Genomic DNA, 9,689 nt, shown 5'->3' on the forward strand with positions numbered 1-9,689 from the left:
GGTAAACCACTGAAAGTGGGAAGATAACAGTCTGTATATGGCTTTTAACTTACTTTTCCTTTCCACCACATGTGAAATTTAGCTCTACTCTTTCTGGGTCATCAGCCTGCAGATCTGCCTTAGTCATCTGGCTAGGGCGTTCGTAGAAGAACAAATAAATGAATCACAGTCTTTGCAGGAATTGCTGTAAAGTAACTCCCTCTCCCTTGCCTTTCCTGTATTTCCCAAGTCGAGGAAGCTGAAGCTCATAGCAGGGAGCCAGCCTGGGTCAGCAACTGGCTCACCAGGCAGCTTTGCAGGAAAGTAACCCGTGCACAGCTCTGCTGCTCCTGCCTTTGGGAGCAACTCGTGATCATGGGCTGTGACATCCCCCCACCTGGGCAGGAGACTGGGTATGCCCACACAGAACCAGGAGACAGTGGGAAAATTCATCCTGTAAGGGCTGCACAGTACAGAAACACCTCACATACATCCCCTGCCTCTGGGGCTGGGATGTTTGTATTTGCACTTTCCTTTGACCTTGAAAATTAAAGCAGGCAGGTGAGAAAAAGCAAAAAGAGACGCTTGAGATAAATGACATTTAACAAGTCCAAATTCCTCCTACTTGTGCATTCAGGGGGCTTAAATCCATGCTCTGCACCGGGGCATTCACATATAATTTTGTGAGTTATCTTCCCAAATGTAGGAGAGCAGAAGGAGATCTGTTAAAATCTTGATTTGCAGGGTGAGGGCCTTGGATGTTGTAGTGCCTACCACTGCAGGGCTGACATTTGATCCAACAGATTTTGTGACTCTAGGATTGCATCTGGGGCTGTGGTGGGCAGCAGGACCTGAGAGCCCTCAAGGGGCATGGCTGTCAAAAGAAAGCTCAGCCTACTTTCAGAATGAGTTAAACATTCATGTTTTGGTTGTAGGAAGGCTCCTATTTCCAATTTACCTTGCTTCTTGAGAAAAACATAAAGGTTGTCCCTCTAAAAATCCACAGGCTAAGTATTTGGCCTTTAGCAAGAAGAATTAAAAAAAATTCCACTGCCTTTTAACCAAATCACTTCGCCAGCCAATAAGCAGAGCAGAGCATTAAGCAAGACTGTAGAACATCTCGGTTTCCACCCTTTTTTGACCTTAAAATATCTGCTCTCCTTGACATTTTTGGAGGAGGTGTCCTAGCACAAGGTTTCAGTAGCTCTGTTAAACCTGTGCTTTCACAGCTTTCTCAGTTTATATGGTTTAGACAAATCACAACAGCCTCTGCCAGAGAAGTCTTGCACCCTTCTGAGCAACTGAGTTCAGTCCTTCAGTTTATCAGGAAAGTTAAACTTTGCTTGTCTTTAGTGCCTCCTGTTTATAGCAGGAAAACCAAAGAGCACTCCCAGGATCCTACAAGCATGGCTCTCACCTGTTTGTAACTACCATTACGCACTAAGATGGGACTTTCCACCCATCTGAGAAACACTCCACTTTGCTGTAATTTCCAGAAGATTGCTTTCCTGCTGGGATCAGTCCTCCACATGGGTCTTGACAGAAGGAGCTACACAAAACAGATTTATGTGCAAAGCAAAATCCTTCTTTTTTTGCCCACTGGTTTCTTTTTCTATGCCATAAGTGATCATAATTAAAAAGTGTATTTTGCTAGTTACTGAGTGTGATGTTCAGTGTGAACTTTCTGTGAATAAATTTCTCTAAACAAGTTCTGAGACAAGTAATTTCTCAAGATTTGCCCACAGTTAAGTGTTTTCTGGATTTCTAGTAATTCGCAGAATAAAATTACTTGGCCTTTCATGTTTTAATAAAATTTTCCTCTTTCAAACAAGGTTTAAAAGTTGCTGCTATGTTGTTACAGCTTCACAGAATTTTCTCCTCCAGTGGAAAACTACTCCTCTGGAAATATTTTGGCTTTGGTAATAAATCATCATAAAGTTATGAAATTTTATTTATGTATGTGTCTATGCTTAAATTTGTCACTGATTAACATGTTATTTGCCCACATTTCTCTTCTCTGAGCTTGTGTTGTCCTTGAGTATAAGGAAGCATTATGCTAGCACAATGTAGAGAGCAATGCATTTACCCAGTGCCTTGATACTGCTATCATTCAGAAGAGCCACAGAATTTTAATTAATATTCACTATAATTCTAGCAAGATTTAAAAAAAAAAACCATAACTGAAAGTCCATGAGTCCTTATATAAAACAAACATGCCTAATAGCCTAAAGTAAGCAGTCATCTGTCTTTTCAAGTGATCAAACAGAACGAAAGACAGCTAGCCATAACACATCCAGTCTTATTTACTTGCTCTTCTTCCTGTTCCCAGCAATAGGCACAAATGGATCTCAAACTTTACCACAGTGATTCATTTTGCTGGTGGCAGAAGAGCAAAATACTCTAATGTTCCTCTCAGGGCTGCAGCCAATGTCGCTGCCCTGCCTGCACTGACCTCCACCACCATGTGCATGTCTAAATCCTCTTGGAGTCACTTCCGTGGCATTGGCAGTCACGAGTCTCCCTGTGCATTGACTTTATGCCCAGCAAAGTCCTGGCTCAAGCATCAACAGAGAGTTCCCACCTTCATGAGAACTGATAATCAATGCAAGGTTTTGAAGACTCTGTGTGTGGATAGTGGGATAGGTTTGAGATGGAACAGATGTGCTCCCAGAAATGGAGAAGGCAGCACATAGGTTAATTTGGGATGCTTATAAAGACGAGGTGTGAAGGCATGATCCTGCTAATCTCTTTGAAAGCCATAGTTTCAGGAGATGCCCAGGGTCCTTATAACTTCTGAGGATTTCCTCTGCCTGTGTATATGATCTTAGGTGCTCTTTCAGCTGTTATTTTTTCCCCTCTGATTAGAGGCTTGTAGTGCTAACAGTCAGGGAATACTGCTTCAGAGGAAATGGTGGAAAATTGCTTCAGAAGTGAGTCTGAATTTTACCACTGTAGTTAACTCATGACAGAAGAGGACAAAACAGCTAACAAATATTTTAGGAATCATAGAAGAAATACAGAGAATAATCTGGACAGGACCAGAGAAGAGCATCCTACCCCAGGATGAAGCAGCCATACCATTTTGATGGTTATTCATAAAGACTTTCCTGAATGGGATCCTCACTCCCCAGCAATCTGTAGCAGGGCTGAGCTGTCCTTATTGGTACAAAACATTGTACCTACGTGTAAAACAAATCTTTTACTGCCCATCAGAGTCTCTGCCTCTTGCTCTGACCAACAGGGATGTGACCCTCCCAGTCAGGATGCACTCACTCTCTCTTCTTCCCATTAAATAACACACCAAAGCGGACAGGTCTTTTACCACAGACCTCCAGGTTTTCTTGGGACCATTGGGAAGCTTTCTGAGCTGTTGGAGTGCAAACTTCTGAACTGGACATTTACAGCTTACTAGCACAGGGGAATGGGTCTCAAGGACATGCCCATTCTCCTTGCAACACCGTGTTTTGGCACTGAGCAGCTTGAGTTAGGCATCATTTCCATTTCATGTCATCTGAGCACTTGAGAAAGTTATAATTCTAAAGCATACAAATTGCCACATCAGATCAGGTTATTTAGCAAAAATAATAAGAGAAAAATTTCGGAAAATCTATTTTTATCAACATCACCAGCAAGTAATGGGCTGAAATGGTGAGGGACTCCTACTGAAAGGTGAGTGATGAATATGAGAGGGGAAAATAATGTTTTGGATTAGCAAAACAAAACAAAATAATTCTTTCCAGCTAAAGGAAAAAATTTTCATAGGATGAATTGTCAGTCTTCTCCAAAGAAATGAAAGGATATTCCTTAAGGGAAAATTGTTTCAAAATAAAAAGTGTTGTACTTAGGAAATCTAAACCATTGTAACTTTCCCCAGCTTTAGCTTCAGGCAGTCTGGATTTGTAGAACATATGCTTCATCATCTACTCAGGCTGTCTGTCCTTTCTCTTCACTTTTAGCTTGGTTCAGGCCATCTGCATATGGTTTCCAAGTATCTCCCTTCTTTTTCATATAGCTGGCACTCTGGACATGGTTTGTGGAAGATGTCCTAGAGAAAAAGGCCCCAAAGACATAGGAGAAAATAAAGCTAAAACCTCTTCTCCAGCTCTGGACCTTCACAGTGCATCCTACATCTGCTGCCAACAGCACATGGACCCTGGATAAACCTCATACAGACTGAAAGTAAAAAGTTGTATTAGGTCATTTGCCTTATTATTCACAAACTGCCCATCATGTTATTAAAATTCTATGTCTGGGAGATATCCTCTATTTTCTGATCAAGACCTGAAGTCCAGCAACAACATCAACATTGAGTTACATGGCATAGTTACTTTTATAGAAGCAAAGAGGCTTTGATAGTGCAGGCCACTAAGTTTGGTGGTTCCTCAATACTGCAAGATTTATCCATCTACAAGCCTTGAATCCATTTACCCCCAGAGCAATCATCTGGGTCAAAATAGCAGCCCCACTTTATGATACACCTTCCCATTTGTTTTTTTAATTGTCACTATTTACTAGAATGATGTGGATGGGCAGTGAGTTTTCAGTGCTGACTCGTAGATGGCATAGCAACAAAACACACACTCCTCTGTCCCTGGGGTGCCTGGAGGACACAACACACACTATTGCTGGGTTGCTTCATCCCTGGTATTCTAACAGTGATTTTCACTGAAGCAAGCTGTGCTCTGTGCAAATATTGAAATTTTCCATGTCAGAGAGCTGCTTCCTTGTGGTTATTGTTGTTATTTAACAACATTAATATCCAAGGAACGCTCTAACATCTATTCCATGAGGAAAACCACACTTTGTAGCAGAACATCAGGTCTGGCAGAGCAGCAGTTTTCATGGCAAGACCATTTCTTTTTGCTAATCCCAGGAAAACCTGCCCAGTGTGGTCAGTTTATAAGTCTTTTACAAAACTGCACTTCACAAATGTGCTGTTGAAATGCCTTTAGAGTTCTTGGCAGCTAGGTTCCCCTATGGTTTCTTTGTGTCATTCAGGAATTTGAACAACCAGTCCTCAAGACTGCAGCCAGTGCCATCTTCATTATCTTTGCTTCTGGCCTTCCCTCGCTAAGTTTTTAGATAAATCACTTTTGTCCCCTTGACAATTTCTTTTATCTTCCTACTTTTGTGCATATGTGATCACGTACAGGCAAGCTATCTCACAGCAGCAGTCTGAACTGATTTAAAATTATTAGAGGACCTTGGCAGTAGATGTTAGAGGAGTATGAAGTGTTTATACTGTGTCTGTTTGCTTATAGTGCACATTTGCCAGAGCCATAATTCAATTTATGCATACAGATCAACTTTTTAATACCTTCCAGGAATAATTGTTGTCATCATTTTATGTTTCATTTTGTGTATTCAAATAAAACATGTTGCAATTGGATTGAAAAGGTCGAAACCTGTTTTGCAAAGTCTCATTTAAAGTTTATGGGGTTTAGCACTTTCAGAATAAAAGTAATTTTAAAAGCTGTGATGTAGTAAGCTCACAAAGACTTTTTTCCAAGGACATATATATTCCTCTGTGTTCTTAGAGAATTTGCCTAATGGAGTGTGACTTCATTTAATAGCTTTCAAAATACATATATATATACATGTATACAAGGAAACATAAAAGTGCACAGCTCCCTATGTTCCAAATTCTTTTTTGTGGTCTTATCTGGGACTATTTGAAATCTTTAGTTACTGTTTCTAGACTTCCATTTAGCAGCACGTTGTGGTGCACTTGCAAGAAAGTGCTGGAGCTGCATGCTAAGATGCACACATTGGCAACCATGTGACAGCAATACACTGCAGTTTCATGCCATCCCTCCAGCTTCAAGAAGTACAGTCTCTTGCTTTTCTGGATTTCCAAATACTAAATAACCATCCTTTAATAAATCAATGCCAAAAATTTCTGTAATAACTACTTTCTTGATGCACAAGGAGTGCAGAACCAATAGACTCGTTGTCTGTGGTATAATTTGTCAACACTGCTATGAACCATAGAAACATTAGCAGCTGCTTTCCCTAGATGCATTTGCTTACTTTAAGTTTTCAATTGTCAGCTGAAAATTGACCTTTCAGTTGGTCATGAAAAGAATATTCTTTTACACAAACACCTGTCTGAGATGATGCCACCTTCCAGCCCCTCTATATGCTGACAGAAAGGAGTCATCTTCACACAGCAGCCATCCCCCAATTACTGCAGGAACAGCTACGATTAAAGATTTTGCTTTGGAGTGGGAAGTAGCTTGTGGTTTTGTGCAGCTGATATTTTTTTTGTGGTCAGGACCACGTCCTCTTCTAAGAAGCCAGACAATTTTAGTCCTTGGCACTGGCAGGAAGTGACTGGAGGAACAGTGGCTGTGGCCACCCTCCAGTGCCCCACTGCTTCAGCACGCCTCTAAAAATGAATCCTCACATACTTGTTTTTCAGAGAACAGCAATGGGCTTGTTTCACAACAGCTTTTTCTGTATCTTACTTTTGTTTCTTTCTCTCATTCCCTTCGAGAAAGAAAAGACAAGAATCAAGCCTTTGTTCAAAGTGGTTTAACCCTCTCTGCCCCAGAGACATGGCTCATCACAGCCTTCTGGACACACCACCTGTCAGGGACAGGGCAGGCTTCGAGACCCCTGGTCATGAACAGCATGGAATCCCACCAATACTCAGCAACTCACGCCTTTGCTGTTTAGCAGTTTCAAAGCCATACTTTCCCAAAGCTGAATCTTAAAATTGAGGTGCCTCTGTTCTTATTGTGTCTGAAAATTATGAAGCAAAGTAACATCACTGGAGCTCTGCTTAGTGTGCCTTACTGCTTAGAGCACTGTAACAGTGTGGGCTGCTGCTGTCAGCAATAACACAGTCACACAGAGCTACATGAAAGAATGGCACTGCCTCAGTTATACCTTCAGCTTTTTCACCTGAGGTACTTAATCCCTGAGTTTTGTCCAAACTGGTTCTGCCCAGGTATTTTATCAGGAAGATAAGACCAAGCAAATACTGATATGTATCTAATTGCTTAATTGGTGACTTGAACGTTCTCAAACAGCAACAGAAGAATAATGGAGAGTACAGGTGGCCTCATCCTTTTGGGCACCTCAACCAGTCTCAGCACGCCACTGGTACTGCAACACAAGTCTGCCTGGGTTTGTGGCAGGGTAGCACTGAGATCATTACTGGTACAACTTAGAAAGGAAAGAACCCACTAAATCTAACAAATTCACACTTGAGAAAATACACTGATGAACCAGAAAGAAAGAAATCGGGACAAGATCTATGAACATGAAAATCAGAAATTTTGTGGTAGACTCTTTTCAAGAGAAATTGTCTCACAGATAAATTAGACAACAGTTTTTCCATTGCATACAACTCTGTTATTTTTTAAAAATGATTGAAACATTTCATAGAAAATGCATTTAATTTGGAACCATAAAAATAAACTTAAAGTACACTTTGTAAAGTACTATACTTTTATTCTGTGGGTTTTTTGGACCTCCATTATTTTACTACAAATGGGATGGAACCCACAATAGAATCATTAGGGTTGGAAACAACCTCTCAGACCACTGAGTCCAACTGTTAAAGCAGCAGAGCTAAGTCCACCACTAAACCGTGTCCCTAAGTGACACATCTACACAACTCTTATATGCCTCCACTTCCTCAGGCAGCCTGTTGCAGTGCTTGACAATCCTTTAGGTGAAGAAAGTTTTCCTAATATCCAATTTAAACCTCCCCTAGTACAACTTGTGGTCCTTTCCTCTTATGCTATTGCTTATTACCTAGGAGAAGAGTCTGATCCCCACCTTGATAGAGTGGGTGACAACAGCTAACTCCAAGGGTTCAAGCATCCCACCCACATGTTCTAGTCTGCTTCTGGCTGCATCTGGAGAGTTCTTCGACACACTGAGAAAACACTGTAAAAGTTCCACTAGCAGTTGTTACACTTCTGTGAGGGCTTAAATTGTATTATTTGTTATTCAAGAACAAATCCTATGAGTCTGGAAGAAAACCTGAAACTAGGGATGACCTGAAAGTCTAACAGCCTGTCAAAGGATTGCTGTGGGTTCCAGTTTGGAGCTGAGCTGCAGTATCAAGACACACTGTAGAAAAAGAGTAAATTCAAAATGTGTAAAATTAAGAATGCAGCTGTTGACAGACAGACACAAAAACAAGTTGTTTAAAAATAAAACAACTCAAGAAAACATACTAACAACTTCAGTGACTTAACAGAAGCAGATGCAAAATGTTACAAGGAGATAATTAGAGTGAACTGCCTGAATGCATAGTGCTGTTGTGCAAGAGAGATCACTTTAGAAATGTACAGGAGGAAATGTTTGCTTGTGAGGAAATATTTGCTTGTTCCAAGCCATAAGAATACAGAACACTGAGTTTTCTGTTCAGAGGGCGTGGGGATGTTTAATGGAGCTGAAGTCCTGCTTGTGAGAGGGCACCCTGTGTTCTGGCAAGCATCACCTTCTGATAACAATTCCTTTCCTCCTGCATGGGAAGACAGAACTGGGAAAGATTAACTAATTACTCAAACCAAACGGGTTGTGCTAAATTCTGCTAAATTTCAAGCTTGCTTTACTTGGTGGTGGCTATGATAGAAATGATGCTGATACTGATTCGGTGGCACATATTCGATATCTAAAGCCTGCTGGGCAAGAACAGCAGGGAACAGAATGTATATGAATTGTGTGCCTGTTCACCCTGGACTCTGACTTTGAAAGGAAGCTGTTTATGTGGGAGAGCTGAATCTCCAGAATTTTTCTTTTTTTTTTTTTTTTTTTTTTTTTTGCATAAGACTCTCTGGCAGTTTGCCTCATTTCAGAGCAGGGATATTTTGCAATTATTGTTGTCTGTTTTGTCTTATCCTTTTTTTCCTACAAAACACACTATGGCAGGACAAGCCCTTGGTGTACTCCCTTCTGCTGCTTCCATGACGCCAGCCCTGGGGAGGTAGTGGGGGACTTGTACAGAGGGAAGCACTGAGGAAGGTGTTTTCTGTATGCCCTCCTTGGTTATTTCATTAATACAGCCCCCAGGCCTGAAGGGTTGGTTCCCTGCACCCAGCTCCACATCTCATGGCTGGGCAGCCTTGTTTCCACTGGGACAGCCCTGCTTGCACCACAGAGTTTCCCCCAGAAAACTGTTGCTACTAGCAGACTGCTATGGGTCTGGATGGCAGCAAACAGAGTTCCTGCCCCACTGAGGGAGAGAGCAATGGTTTGGCTCCAGCTCTGATCAAGGAAATGAGATGATGTAGCTGTATTGTGGGAGCTGGTCCACAGTTAAGATGCAAATTTCTTCCCTCACCATTCTCTGGGAAAGATGGAGAGCAAGGAGGCCCTGGGTGGAGAATATGCTTTTGATGATCCTGAGCTATAAGCAGAAACCTTGTTTTCCAAACCATGTCACAGTCCCCTTTTATGTGTTAGGATATTCATCCACCCCTTCTAGGCTTTAAAGGAAATATGCTCTGACTTACACCTGTATCTCGAGATTTATCCTAAGTACTCTCAGATTCTTTCAAACAGAAATGTAACATCCTAACACTGCATCAGTAAATGCACTTTTCACTAATAAAACTGCAAATCAAAATTGATCAGGCTTCATTTGGAGAAAAGTTTGTGTTAATATGCAGTAACATTCACATCACATGTATTTACCTAATACATGTTTACTCAAAACTTTTCAGAAAGAAAAGTACCGATCATTGCACACA

This window comes from Poecile atricapillus, chromosome Z (assembly GCF_030490865.1).
Source record: "Poecile atricapillus isolate bPoeAtr1 chromosome Z, bPoeAtr1.hap1, whole genome shotgun sequence".
NCBI classification, from domain to species: Eukaryota; Metazoa; Chordata; class Aves; order Passeriformes; family Paridae; genus Poecile; species Poecile atricapillus.